This window comes from Pseudorca crassidens (genome assembly GCF_039906515.1).
Source record: "Pseudorca crassidens isolate mPseCra1 chromosome 1 unlocalized genomic scaffold, mPseCra1.hap1 SUPER_1_unloc_8, whole genome shotgun sequence".
Lineage (NCBI taxonomy): Eukaryota > Metazoa > Chordata > Mammalia > Artiodactyla > Delphinidae > Pseudorca > Pseudorca crassidens.
Window position 1 is genome coordinate 254841 of NW_027135945.1, and position 15427 is coordinate 270267.

Below are 15427 nucleotides of genomic sequence, written 5' to 3' on the forward strand. Positions count from 1 at the left end.
ACCTGCAGAGTTATAAATGACAGCTATCGTCCAAAAATATATTGAAGTAAGGCTGCCAAGAGGACTTGAAAGTGGGGCAGAATTGCAGGAAACCGATTTCAGGAGGTAGACTGGAATTGCATGTAAAGCATAGAAAAAGAGGCAGAACGTCCACAATGATGCACTTGGCCAAAAAGGGCGTATGCGTTTTTTCCTGAATATATTCAGGAAAAAACGCATACGCCCTTTTTGGCCAACCAAGCAAGCTTGCAAAGGAAATCTGCACTACAATGAAGTCTCACTGCCCCCCGGTCAGAAGGGTCATCTGAAAAAAGTGTAAAACCCAGAAAGGCAGGACAGGCCATGGAGAACTGGGAGCCTAGTTAGGCTGATGGGCGGGATGTAAATTGCCAACAGCCACTCTGGAGAAGTGTATGGTGTTTCCTGAAACATCTAAAAAACAAAGCAACAGAGCCTAGGGCACTTCCACTTATGGTCCTATAGCTTAGGGAAATTAAAATCAAAAAGACACAGCCACCCCAAAATTTGGGACGGCTCTGTTTACAGGAACCTCATTTACGGTACAAGTTCAATATCACAGAAAGCGAAAAATGGATAAAGAAGTTGTGGTACTAACGTACAATGCAATATCACTCAGCAAATAAATCTATGTCATCAGGCCCATAGCAGCATAATGAGTGGATTCAGGTATGATGATTCTAAGTGAAATAAGTCACACAAAAAAACAAACATCATAAGATATCACTAATACACGGAATGTAAACTTGGCTACACAGGAACTGAATTACAAAACAGAATAGGGTCTCAAATGTAGAAAACCATCTTATGCTTGCTTAAGGGGAAAGGTGAGTTGGGGTGCTGCATAAAACCAGAGATTGAAATTAGCACAGATACCTTTCCATAAGCCAAATATGTAATAGACAAGAGCTACTGCTTGCTCAATGAAGTGGACTCAACACCCCATATTAAACGCCTAAGAATATACCTGACTAGTAAGAATCTTAAAACCTATGGATTTATATGTCTCCGAAAGAGAATCAAGCGTGTGTACAGCGGCATAAACGCAGCAGTGATAAGATTGGTGAGGTTCGGTGAGCAAATGCAGACCCTTTGAAGTCATATTGCATGGTACCCATTCCATGGTTCTCAACTCTCCAGGTTTAAGGGATTCTTCCTTCAGCTAAAACATGCATGTGGAACCCAGAATATGATCCACCGAGTGATCGGGAAACGTGTTCAAATGTGTCTCAGGTTTCTTCCCCTTGTACTCGGGTGCAACATTCCAGACGCTTTACTAACACTCTCCCCACTTGGAGAGTCAGTGCCTTTAACCTCCTGTTTGGCCCCGTTTGCAATTTCTGTGGAAAATGAACAGGAATAGGGAGAACCAATGAGAGACTAGCTGGAGGTGTCTGGACGGGCAAATTTAACTCTCATTTCCCACCAGGAAGAGGAATTAACCAAAGGCTCAGCGTGCCATGCCGGTACCACACTAGGGCCTGAAGCAATCCTGCAGTGTTGTGGCCAGCTCACAGGAAAGCGAGTTGAAGAAAGGAACTCAGGGGCCCTGTAATTCACAAACCTGCAGAGTTATAAATGAAAGCTATCGTCCAAAAATATATTGAAGTAAGGCTGCCAAGAGGACTTGAAAGTGGGGCAGAATTGCAGGAAACCGAATTCAGGAGGTAGACTGGAATTGCATGAAAAGCATAGGAAAAGAGGCAGAACGTCCACAATGATGCACTTGGCCAAAAAGGGCGTATGCGTTTTTTCCTGAATATATTCAGGAAAAAACGCATATGCCCTTTTTGGCCAACCAAGCAAGCTTGCAAAGGAAATCTGCACTACAATGAAGTCTCACAGCTCCCCGGTCAAAAGGGCAATCTGAAAAAAGTGTAAAATCCAGAAAGGCAGGACAGGCCATGGAGAACTGGGAGTTTTGTTATGCCAATGGGCGTGATGTAAATTGCCAACAGCCACTCTGGAGAAGTGTATGGTGTTTCCTGAAACATCTAAAAAACAAAGCAACAGAGCCTAGGGCACTTCCACTTATGGTCCTATAGCTTAGGGAAATTAAAATCAAAAAGACACAGCCACCCCAAAGTTTGGGATGGCTCTGTTTACAAAAACCTCATTTACGGTACAAGTTCAATATCGCAGAAAGCGAAAAATGGATAAAGAAGTTGTGGTACTTACGTACAATGCAATATCACTCAGCAATGAAATCTATGTCATCAGGCCAGTAGCAGCATATTGAGTGTATTCAGGTACGATGATTCTAAGTGAAATAAGTCACACAGAAAAAGAAACATCATAAGATATCACTAATACACAGAATGTAAACTTGTCTACATAGGAACTGAATTACAAAACAGAATAGGGTCTCAAATGTAGAAAACCAACTTATGCTTGCTTAAGGGGAAAGGTGAGTTGGGGTGCTGCATAAAACCAGAGATTGAAATTAACACAGATACCTTTCCATAAGACAAATATGTAATAGACAAGAGCTACTGCTTGCTCAACGAAGGGGACTCAACACCCCATATTAAACGCCTAAGAATATACCTGACTAGTAAGAATCTTAAAACCTATGGATATATATGTCTCCGAAAGAGAATCAAGCGTGTGTACAGCGGCATAAACGCAGCAGTGATAGGATTGGTGAGGTTCGGTGAGCAAATGAAGACCCTTTGAAGTCATATTGCATGGTACCCATTCCATGGTTCTCAACTCTCCAGGTTTAAGGGATTCTTCCTTCAGGTAAAACATGCATGAGGAACCCAGAGTATGATACAACGTGTGATCGGGAAACGTGTTCAAATCTGTCTCAGTTTTCGTCCCCTGGTACTCGGGTGCAACATTCCAGACGCTTTACTAACACTCTCCCCACTTGGAGAGACAGTGCCTTTAACCTCCTGTTTGGCCCAGTTTGCAATTTCTGCGGAAAATGAACAGGAATAGGGAGAACACATGAGAGACTAGCTGGAGGAGTCTGGACGGGCAAATTAAACTCTCATTTCCCACCAAGAAGAGGAATTAACCAAAGGCTCAGCGAGCCATGCCGGAACCACACTAGGGCCTGAAACAATCCTGCGGTGTTGTGGCCAGCTCACAAGAAAGCGAGTTGAAGAAAGGAGCTCAGGGGCCCTGTAATTCACAAACCTGCAGAGTTATACATGACAGCTATCGTCCAAAAATATATTGAAGTAAGGCTGCCAAGAGGACTTGAAAGCGGGTCAGAATTGCAGGAAACCGATTTCAGGAGGTAGACTGGAATTGCATGTAAAGCATAGGAATAGAGGCAGAACGTCCACAATGATGCACTTGGCCAAAAAGGGCGTATGCATTTTTTCCTGAATATATTCAGGAAAAAACGCATACGCCCTTTTTGGCCAACCAAGCAAGCTTGCAATGGAAATCTGCACTACAATGAAGTCTCACTGACCCCCGGTCAAAAGGGCCATCTGAAAAAAGTGTAAAATCCAGAAAGGCAGAAAAGTCCATGGAGAACTGGGAGCCTTGTTATGCTGATGGGAGAGATGTAAACTGCCAACAGCCACTCCGGAGAAATGTATGGTGTTTCCTGAAACATCTAAAAAACAAAGCAACAGAGCCTAGGGCACTTCCACTTATGGTCCTATAGCTTAGGGAAATTAAAATCAAAAAGACACAGCCACCCCAAAGTTTGGGACGGCTCTGTTTACAAGAACCTCGTTTACGGTACAAGTTCAATATCGCAGAAAGAGAAAAATGGATAACGAAGTTGTGGTACTAACGTACAATGCAATATCACTCAGCAATGAAATCTATGTCATCAGGCCCATAGCAGCATAATGAGTGGATTCAGGTACGATGATTCTAAGTGAAATATGTCACACAGAAAAAGAAACATCATAAGATATCACTAATACACGGAATGTAAACTTGGCTACACAGGAACTGAATTACAAAACAGAATAGGGTCTCAAATGTAGAAAACCAACTTATGCTTGCTTAAGGGGAAAGGTGAGTTGGGGTGCTGCATAAAACCAGAGATTGAAATTAACACAGATACCTTTCCATAAGCCAAATATGTAATAGACAAGAGCTACTGCTTGCTCAACGAAGTGGACTCAACACCCCATATTAAACGCCGAAGAATATACCTGACTAGTAAGAATCTTAAACCCTATGGATTTATATGTCTCTGAAACAGAATCAAGCGTGTGTACAGCGGCATAAACGCAACAGTGATAGGATTGGTGAGGATTGGGGACCAAATGCAGACCCTTTGATGTCATATTGCATGGTACCCATTCCATGGGTCTCAACTCTCCAGGTTTAAGGGATTCTTCCTTCAGCTAAAACATGCATGTGGAACCCAGAGTATGATCCACCGTGTGATCGGGAAACGTGTTCAAATGTGTCTCAGTTTTCGTCCCCTGGTAGTCGGGTGCAACATGCCAGATGCTTTACGAACACTCTCCCCACTTGGAGAGTCAGTGCCTTTAACCTCCTGTTTGGCCCAGTTTGCAATTTCTGCGGAAAATGAACAGGAATAGGGAGAACCAATGACAGACTAGCTGGGGGTGTCTGGACGGGCAAATTTAACTCTCATTTCCCACCAGGAAGAGGAATTAACCAAAGGCTCAGCGTGCCATGCCGGAACCACACTAGGGCCTGAAGCAATCCTGCAGTGTTGCGGCCAGCTCACAAGAAAGCGAGTTGAAGAAAGGAACTCAGGGGCCCTGTAATTCACAAACCTGCAGAGTTATAAATGACAGCTATCGTCCAATAATATATTGAAGTAAGGCTGCCAAGAGGACTTGAAAGCGGGGCAGAATTGCAGGAAACCGATTTCAGGAGGTAGACTGGAATTGCATGTAAAGCATAGGAAAAGAGTCAGAACGTACTCAATGATGCACTTGGCCAAAAAGGGCGTATGCGTTTTTTCCTGAATATACACAGGAAAAAACGCAGACACCCTTTTTGGCCCACCAAGCAAGCTTGCAAAGGAAATCTGCACTACAATGAAGTCTCACTGCCCCCCGTTCAAAAGGGCCATCTGAAAAAAGTGTAAAATCCAGAAAGGCAGGACAGGCCATGGAGAACTGGGAGCCTTCTTATGCTGATGGGCGGGATGTAAATTGCCAACAGCCACTCTGGAGAAGTGTATGGTGTTTCCTGAAACATCTAAAAAACAAGCAACAGAGCCTAGGGCACTTCCACTTATGGTCCTATAGATTAGGGAAATTAAAATCAAAAAGACACAGCCACCCCAAAGTTTGGGACAGCTCTGTTTACAAGAACCTCGTTTACGGTACAAGTTCAATATCGCAGAATGCGAAAAATGGATAAAAAAGTTGTGGTACTTACGTACAATGCAATATCACTCAGCAATGAAATCTATGTCATCAGGCCCGTAGCAGCATAATGAGTGGATTCAGGTACGATGATTCTAATTGAAATAAGTCACACAGAAAAAGAAACATCATAAGATATCACTAATACACGGAATGTAAACTTGGCTACACAGAAACTGAATTACAAAACAGAATAGGGTCTCAAATGTAGAAAACCAACTTATGCTTGCTTAAGCGGAAAGGTGAGTTGGGGTGCTGCATAAAACCAGAGATTGAAATTAGCACAGATACCTTTCCATAAGCCAAATATGTAATAGACAAGAGCTACTGCTTGCTCAATGAAGTGGACTCAACACCACATATTAAAAGCCTAAGAATATACCTGACTAGTAAAAATCTTAAAACCTATGGATTTATATGTCTCCGAAAGAGAATCAAGTGTGTTTACAGCGGCATAAACGCAGCAGTGATAGGATTGCTGAGGTTCGGTGAGCAAAAGCAGACCCTTTGAAGTCATATTGCATGGTACCCATTCCATGGTTCTCAACTCTCCAGGTTTAAGGGATTCTTCCTTCATCTAAAACATGCATGTGGAACCCAGAGTATGATCCACCGTGTGATCGGGAAACGTGTTCAAATGTGTCTCAGTTTTCATCCCCTGGTACTCGGGTGCAACATTCCAGACGCTTTACTAACACTCTCCCCACTTGGAGAGTCAGTGCCTTTAAACTCCTGTTTGGCCCAGTTTGCAATTTCTGCGGAAAATGAACAGGAATAGGGAGAACCAATGAGAGACTAGCTGGAGGTGTCTGGACGGGCAAATTTAACTCTCATTTCCCACCAGGAAGAGGAATTAACCAAAGGCTCAGCGAGCCATGCCGAAACCACACTAGGGCCTTAAGCAATCCTGCGGTGTTGCGGCCAGCTCACAAGAAAGCGAGTTGAAGAAAGGAGCTCAGGGGCACTGTAATTCACAAACCTGCAGAGTTATAAATGACAGCTATCGTCCAAAAATATATTGAAGTAAGGCTGCCAAGAGGACTTGAAAGTGGGGCAGAATTGCAGGAAACCGATTTCAGGAGGTAGACTGGAATTGCATGTAAAGCATAGGAAAAGAGGCAGAACGTCCACAATGATGCACTTGGCCAAAAAGGGCGTATGCGTTTTTTCCTGAATATATTCAGGAAATAATGCAAACGCCCTTTTTGGCCAACCAAGCAAGCTTGCCAAGGAAATCTGCACTACAATGAAGTCTCACTGCCCCCCGGTCAAAAGGGCCATCTGAAAAAAGTGTAAAATCCAGAAAGGCAGGACAGGCCATGGAGAACTGGGAGCCTTCTTATGCTGATGGGCGGGATGTAAATTGCAAACAGCCACTCTGGAGAAGTGTATGGTGTTTCCTGAAACATCTAAAAAACAAAGCAACAGAGCCTAGGGCACTTCCACTTATGGTCCTATAGCTTAGGGAAATTAAAATCAAAAAGACACAGCCACCACAAAGTTTGGGATGGCACTGCTTACAAGAACCTCGTTTACGGTACAAGTTCAATATCACAGAAAGCGAAAAATAGATAAAGAAGTTGTGGTACTTACGTACAATGCAATATCACTCAGCAATGAAATGTATGTCATCAGGCCAGTAGCAGCATAATGAGTGGATTCAGGTACGATGATTCTAAGTGAAATAAGTCACACAGAAAAAGAAACATCATAAGATATCACTAATACACGGAATGTAAACTTGGTTACACAGGAACTGAATTACAAAACAGAATAGGGTCTCAAATGTAGAAAACCAACTTATGCTTGCTTAAGGGGAAAGGTGAGTTGGGGTGCTGCATAAAACCAGAGATTGAAATTAGCACAGATACCTTTCCATAAGCCAAATATGTAATAGGCAAGAGCTACTGCTTGCTCAACGAAGTGGACTCAACACCCCATATAAAACGCCTAAGAATATACCTGACTAGTAAGAATCTTAAAACCTATGGATTTATATGTCTCTGAAAGAGAATCAAGCATGTGTACAGCGGCATAAATGCAACAGTGATAGGATTGTTGAGGTTCGGTGAGCAAATGCAGACCCTTTGAAGTCATATTGCAGGGTTCCCATTCCATGGTTCTCAACTCTTCAGGTTTAAGGGATTCTTCCTTCAGCTAAAACATGCATGTGGAACCCAGAGTATGATCCAACGTGTGATCGGGAAACGTGTTCAAATATGTCTCAGTTTTCATCCCCTGGTACTCGGGTGCAACATTCCAGACGCTTTACTAACACTCTCCCCACTTGGAGAGTCAGTGCCTTTAACCTCCTGTTTGGCCCAGTTTGCAATTTCTGCGGAAAATGAACAGGAATAGGGAGAACCAATGAGAGACTAGCTGGAGGAGTCTGGACGGGCAAATTTAACTCTCATTTCCCACCAGGAAGAGGAATTAACCAAAGGCTCAGCGTGCCATGCCGGAACCACACTAGGGCCTGAAGCAATCCTGCGGTGTTGCGGCCAGCTCACAAGAAAGCGAGTTGAAGAAAGGAACTCAGGGGCCCTGTAATTCACAAACCTGCAGAGTTATAAATGACAGCTATTGTCCAAAAATATATTGAAGTAAGGCTGCCAAGAGGACTTGAAAGCGGGGCAGAATTGCAGGAAACCGATTTCAGGAGGTAGACTGGAATTGCATGTAAAGCATAGGAAAAGAGGCAGAACGTCCTCAATGATGCACTTGGCCAAAAAGGGCGTATGCGTTTTTTCCTGAATATACACAGGAAAAAACGCAGACACCCTTTTTGGCCCACCAAGCAAGCTTGCAAAGGAAATCTGCACTACAATGAAGTCTCACTGCCCCCCGTTCAAAAGGGCCATCTGAAAAAAGTGTAAAATCCAGAAAGGCAGGACAGGCCATGGAGAACTGGGAGCCTTCTTATGCTGATGGGCGGGATGTAAATTGCCAACAGCCACTCTGGAGAAGTGTATGGTGTTTCCTGAAACATCTAAAAAACAAGCAACAGAGCCTAGGGCACTTCCACTTATGGTCCTATAGATTAGGGAAATTAAAATCAAAAAGACACAGCCACCCCAAAGTTTGGGACAGCTCTGTTTACAAGAACCTCGTTTACGGTACAAGTTCAATATCGCAGAATGCGAAAAATGGATAAAAAAGTTGTGGTACTTACGTACAATGCAATATCACTCAGCAATGAAATCTATGTCATCAGGCCCGTAGCAGCATAATGAGTGGATTCAGGTACGATGATTCTAATTGAAATAAGTCACACAGAAAAAGAAACATCATAAGATATCACTAATACACGGAATGTAAACTTGGCTACACAGAAACTGAATTACAAAACAGAATAGGGTCTCAAATGTAGAAAACCAACTTATGCTTGCTTAAGCGGAAAGGTGAGTTGGGGTGCTGCATAAAACCAGAGATTGAAATTAGCACAGATACCTTTCCATAAGCCAAATATGTAATAGGCAAGAGCTACTGCTTGCTCAACGAAGTGGACTCAAAACCCCATATTAAACGCCTAAGAATATACCTGACTAGTAAGAATCTTAAAACCTATGGATTTATATGTCTCCGAAACAGAATCAAGCGTGTGTACAGCGGCATAAACGCAACAGTGATAGGATTGGTGAGGATTGGTGACCAAATGCAGACCCTTTGATGTCATATTGCATTTTACCCATTCCATGGGTCTCAACTATCCAGGTTTAAGGGATTCTTCCTTCAGCTAAAACATGCATGTGGAACCCAGAGTATGATCCACCGTGTGATCGGGAAACGTGTTCAAATGTGTCTCAGTTTTCGTCCCCTGGTACTCGGGTGCAACATTCCAGACGCTTTACGAACACTCTCCCCACTTGGAGAGTCAGTGCCTTTAAACTCCTGTTTGGCCCAGTTTGCAATTTCTGCGGAAAATGAACAGGAATAGGGAGAACCAATGACAGACTAGCTGGGGGTGTCTGGACGGGCAAATTTAACTCTCATTTCCCACCAGGAAGAGGAATTAACCAAAGGCTCAGCGTGCCATGCCGGAACCACACTAGGGCCTGAAGCAATCCTGCGGTGTTGCGGCCAGCTCACAAGAAAGCGAGTTGAAGAAAGGAGCTCAGGGGCCCTGTAATTCACAAACCTGCAGAGTTATAAATGACAGCTATCGTCCAAAAATATATTGAAGTAAGGCTGCCAAGAGGACTTGAAAGCGGGGCAGAATTGCAGGAAACCGATTTCAGGAGGTAGACTGGAATTGCATGTAAAGCATAGGAAAAGAGGCAGAACGTCCTCAATGATGCACTTGGCCAAAAAGGGCGTATGCGTTTTTTCCTGAATATATTCAGGAAAAAACGCATACGCCCTTTTTGGCCAACCAAGCAAGCTTGCAAAGGAAATCTGCACTACAATGAAGTCTCACTGCCCCCCGGTCAAAAGGGCCATCTGAAAAAAGTGTAAAATCCAGAAAGGCAGGACAGGCCATGGAGAACTGGGAGCCTAGTTAGACTGACGGGCGGGATGTAAATTGCCAACAGCCACTCTGGAGAAGTGTATGGCGTTTCCTAAAACATCTAAAAAACAAAGCAACAGAGCCTAGAGCACTTCCACTTATGGTCCTATAGATTAGGGAAATTAAAATCAAAAAGACACAGCCACCCCAAAGTTTGGGACGGCTCTGTTTACAAGAACCTCGGTTACGGTACAAGTTCAATATCGCAGAAAGCGAAAAATGGATAAAGAAGTTGTGGTACTTACGTACAATGCAATATCACTCAGCAATGAAATCTATGTCATCAGGCCAGTAGCAGCATAATGAGTGGATTCAGGTACGATGATTCTAAGTGAAATAAGTCACACAGAAAAAGAAACATCATAAGATATCACTAATACACGGAATGTAAACTTGCCTACACAGGAACTGAATTACAAAACAGAATAGGGTCTCAAATGTAGAAAACCAACTTATGCTTGCTTAAGGGGAAAGGTGAGTTGGGGTGCTGCATAAAACCAGAGATTGAAATTAGCACAGATACCTTTCCATAAGCCAAATATGTAATAGACAAGAGCTACTGCTTGCTCAACGAAGTGGACTCAACACCCCATATTAAACGCCTAAGAATATACCTGACTAGTAAGAATCTTAAAACCTATGGATTTATATGTCTCTGAAAGAGAATCAAGCATGTGTACAGCGGCATAAATGCAACAGTGATAGGATTGGTGAGGTTCGGTGAGCAAATGCAGACCCTTTGAAGTCATATTGCAGGGTTCCCATTCCATGGTTCTCAACTCTTCAGGTTTAAGGGATTCTTCCTTCAGCTAAAACATGCATGTGGAACCCAGAGTATGATCCAACGTGTGATCGGGAAACGTGTTCAAATATGTCTCAGTTTTCATCCCGTGGTACTCGGGTGCAACATTCCAGACGCTTTACTAACACTCTCCCCACTTGGAGAGTCAGTGCCTTTAACCTCCTGTTTGGCCCAGTTTGCAATTTCTGCGGAAAATGAACAGGAATAGGGAGAACCAATGAGAGACTAGCTGGAGGAGTCTGGACGGGCAAATTTAACTCTCATTTCCCACCAGGAAGAGGAATTAACCAAAGGCTCAGCGTGCCATGCCGGAACCACACTAGGGCCTGAAGCAATCCTGCGGTGTTGCGGCCAGCTCACAAGAAAGCGAGTTGAAGAAAGGAACTCAGGGGCCCTGTAATTCACAAACCTGCAGAGTTATAAATGACAGCTATCGTCCAAAAATATATTGAAGTAAGGCTGCCAAGAGGACTTGAAAGCGGGGCAGAATTGCAGGAAACCGATTTCAGGAGGTAGACTGGAATTGCATGTAAAGCATAGGAAAAGAGGCAGAACGTCCTCAATGATGCACTTGGCCAAAAAGGGCGTATGCGTTTTTTCCTGAATATACTCAGGAATAAACGCAGACACCCTTTTTGGCCCACCAAGCAAGCTTGCAAAGGAAATCTGCACTACAATGAAGTCTCACTGCCCCCCGGTCAAAAGGGCCATCTGAAAAAAGTGTAAAATCCAGAAAGGCAGGACAGGCCATGGAGAACAGGGAGCCTTCTTATGCTGATGGGCGGGATGTAAATTGCAAACAGCCACTCTGGAGAAGTGTATGGTGTTTCCTGAAACATCTAAAAAACAAGCAACAGAGCCTAGGGCACTTCCACTTATGGTCCTATAGATTAGGGAAATTAAAATGAAAAAGACACAGCCACCCCAAAGTTTGGGACAGCTCTGTTTACAAGAACCTCGTTTACGGTACAAGTTCAATATCGCAGAAAGTGAAAAATGGATAAAGAAGCTGTGGTACTTACGTACAATGCAATATCACTCAGCAATGAAATGTATGTCATCAGGCCAGTAGCAGCATAATGAGTGGATTCAGGTACGATGATTCTAAGTGAAATAAGTCACACAGAAAAAGAAACATCATAAGATATCACTAATACACGGAATGTAAACTTGGTTACACAGGAACTGAATTACAAAACAGAATAGGGTCTCAAATGTAGAAAACCAACTTATGCTTGCTTAAGGGGAAAGGTGAGTTGGGGTGCTGCATAAAACCAGAGATAGAAATTAGCACAGATACCTTTCCATAAGCCAAATATGTAATAGGCAAGAGCTACTGCTTGCTCAACGAAGTGGACTCAACACCCCATATTAAACGCCTAAGAATATACCTGACTAGTAAGAATCTTAAAACCTATGGATTTATATGTCTCTGAAAGAGAATCAAGCATGTGTACAGCGGCATAAATGCAACAGTGATAGGATTGGTGAGGTTCGGTGAGCAAATGCAGATCCTTTGAAGTCATATTGCAGGGTTCCCATTCCATGGTTCTCAACTCTTCAGGTTTAAGGGATTCTTCCTTCAGCTAAAACATGCATGTGGAACCCAGAGTATGATCCAACGTGTGATCGGGAAACGTGTTCAAATATGTCTCAGTTTTCATCCCCTGGTACTCGGGTGCAACATTCCAGACGCTTTACTAACACTCTCCCCACTTGGAGAGTCAGTGCCTTTAACCTCCTGTTTGGCCCAGTTTGCAATTTCTGCGGAAAATGAACAGGAATAGGGAGAACCAATGAGAGACTAGCTGGAGGAGTCTGGACGGGCAAATTTAACTCTCATTTCCCACCAGGAAGAGGAATTAACCAAAGGCTCAGCGTGCCATGCCGGAACCACACTAGGGCCTGAAGCAATCCTGCGGTGTTGCGGCCAGCTCACAAGAAAGCGAGTTGAAGAAAGGAACTCAGGGGCCCTGTAATTCACAAACCTGCAGAGTTATAAATGACAGCTATCGTCCAAAAATATATTGAAGTAAGGCTGCCAAGAGGACTTGAAAGCGGGGCAGAATTGCAGGAAACCGATTTCAGGAGGTAGACTGGAAATGCATGTAAAGCATAGGAAAAGAGGCAGAACGTCCTCAATGATGCACTTGGCCAAAAAGGGCGTATGCGTTTTTTCCTGAATATACACAGGAAAAAACGCAGACACCCTTTTTGGCCCACCAAGCAAGCTTGCAAAGGAAATCTGCACTACAATGAAGTCTCACTGCCCCCCGTTCAAAAGGGCCATCTGAAAAAAGTGTAAAATCCAGAAAGGCAGGACAGGCCATGGAGAACTGGGAGCCTTCTTATGCTGATGGGCGGGATGTAAATTGCCAACAGCCACTCTGGAGAAGTGTATGGTGTTTCCTGAAACATCTAAAAAACAAGCAACAGAGCCTAGGGCACTTCCACTTATGGTCCTATAGATTAGGGAAATTAAAATCAAAAAGACACAGCCACCCCAAAGTTTGGGACAGCTCTGTTTACAAGAACCTCGTTTACGGTACAAGTTCAATATCGCAGAATGCGAAAAATGGATAAAAAAGTTGTGGTACTTACGTACAATGCAATATCACTCAGCAATGAAATCTATGTCATCAGGCCCGTAGCAGCATAATGAGTGGATTCAGGTACGATGATTCTAATTGAAATAAGTCACACAGAAAAAGAAACATCATAAGATATCACTAATACACGGAATGTAAACTTGGCTACACAGGAACTTAATTACAAAACAGAATAGGGTCTCAAATGTAGAAAACCAACTTATGCTTGCTTAAGCGGAAAGGTGAGTTGGGGTGTTGCATAAAACCAGAGATTGAAATTAGCACAGATACCTTTCCATAAGCCAAATATCTAATAGGCAAGAGCTACTGCTTGCTCAACGAAGTGGACTCAACACCCCATATTAAACGCCTAAGAATATACCTGACTAGTAAGAATCTTAAACCCTATGGATTTATATGTCTCTGAAACAGAATCAAGCGTGTGTACAGCGGCATAAACGCAACAGTGATAGGATTGGTGAGGATTGGTGAGCAAATGCAGACCCTTTGATGTCATATTGCATGGTACCCATTCCATGGGTCTCAACTCTCCAGGTTTAAGGGATTCTTCCTTCAGCTAAAACATGCATGTGGAACCCAGAGTATGATCCACCGTGTGATCGGGAAACGTGTTCAAATGTGTCTCAGTTTTCGTCCCCTGGTAGTCGGGTGCAACATGCCAGATGCTTTACGAACACTCTCCCCACTTGGAGAGTCAGTGCCTTTAACCTCCTGTTTGGCCCAGTTTGCAATTTCTGCGGAAAATGAACAGGAATAGGGAGAACCAATGACAGACTAGCTGGGGGTGTCTGGACGGGCAAATTTAACTCTCATTTCCCACCAGGAAGAGGAATTAACCAAAGGCTCAGCGTGCCATGCCGGAACCACACTAGGGCCTGAAGCAATCCTGCGGTGTTGCGGCCAGCTCACAAGAAAGCGAGTTGAAGAAAGGAGCTCAGGGGCCCTGTAATTCACAAACCTGCAGAGTTATAAATGACAGCTATCGTCCAAAAATATATTGAAGTAAGGCTGCCAAGAGGACTTGAAAGCGGGGCAGAATTGCAGGAAACCGATTTCAGGAGGTAGACTGGAATTGCATGTAAAGCATAGGAAAAGAGGCAGAACGTCCTCAATGATGCACTTGGCCAAAAAGGGCATATGCGTTTTTTCCTGAATATATTCAGGAAAAAACGCATACGCCCTTTTTGGCCAACCAAGCAAGCTTGCAAAGGAAATCTGCACTACAATGAAGTCTCACTGCCCCCCGGTCAAAAGGGCCATCTGAAAAAAGTGTAAAATCCAGAAAGGCAGGACAGGCCATGGAGAACTGGGAGCCTTCTTATGCTGATGGGCGGGATGTAAATTGCAAACAGCCACTCTGGAGAAGTGTATGGTGTTTCTTGAAATATCTAAAAAACAAAGCAACAGAGCCTAGGGCACTTCCACTTATGGTCCTATAGCTTAGGGAAATTAAAATCAAAAAGACACAGCCACCCCATAGTTTGGGACAGCTCTGTTTACAAGAACCTCGTTTACGGTACAAGTTCAATATCGCAGAAAGCGAAAAATGGATAAAGAAGTTGTGGTACTTACGTACAATGCAATATCACTCAGCAATGAAATGTATGTCATCAGGCCAGTAGCAGCATAATGAGTGGATTCAGGTACGATGATTCTAAGTGAAATAAGTCACACAGAAAAAGAAACATCATAAGGTATCACTAATACACGGAATGTAAACTTGGCTACACAGGAACTGAATTACAAAACAGAATAGGGTCTCAAATGTAGAAAACCAACTTACGCTTGCTTACGAGGAAAGGTTAGTTGGGGTGCTGCATAAAACCAGAGATTGAAATTAACACAGATACCTTTCCATAAGCCAAATATGTAATAGACAAGAGCTACTGCTTGCTCAATGAAGTGGACTCAACACCACATATTAAAAGCCTAAGAATATACCTGACTAGTAAAAATCTTAAAACCTATGGATTTATATGTCTCCGAAAGAGAATCAAGTGTGTTTACAGCGGCATAAACGCAGCAGTGATAGGATTGCTGAGGTTCGGTGAGCAAAAGCAGACCCTTTGAAGTCATATTGCATGGTACCCATTCCATGGTTCTCAACTCTCCAGGTTTAAGGGATTCTTCCTTCATCTAAAACATGCATGTGGAACCCAGAGTATGA

At 43.4% G+C, this 15427-nt stretch overlaps 1 long non-coding RNA gene across 1 annotated transcript in view; it reads right to left on the reverse strand.

Moving 5' to 3' along the window:
• Window positions 1-616: 616 nt before the first annotated feature.
• LOC137217939 (uncharacterized) overlaps window positions 617-15427 on the reverse strand; it is a 346194-nt gene continuing 331383 nt past the window's right edge. Inside the window, exon 4 of the long non-coding RNA XR_010940338.1 lies at window positions 617-698. This is a non-coding gene — a long non-coding RNA (uncharacterized lncRNA). The remainder of the gene's footprint in view (window positions 699-15427) is intronic.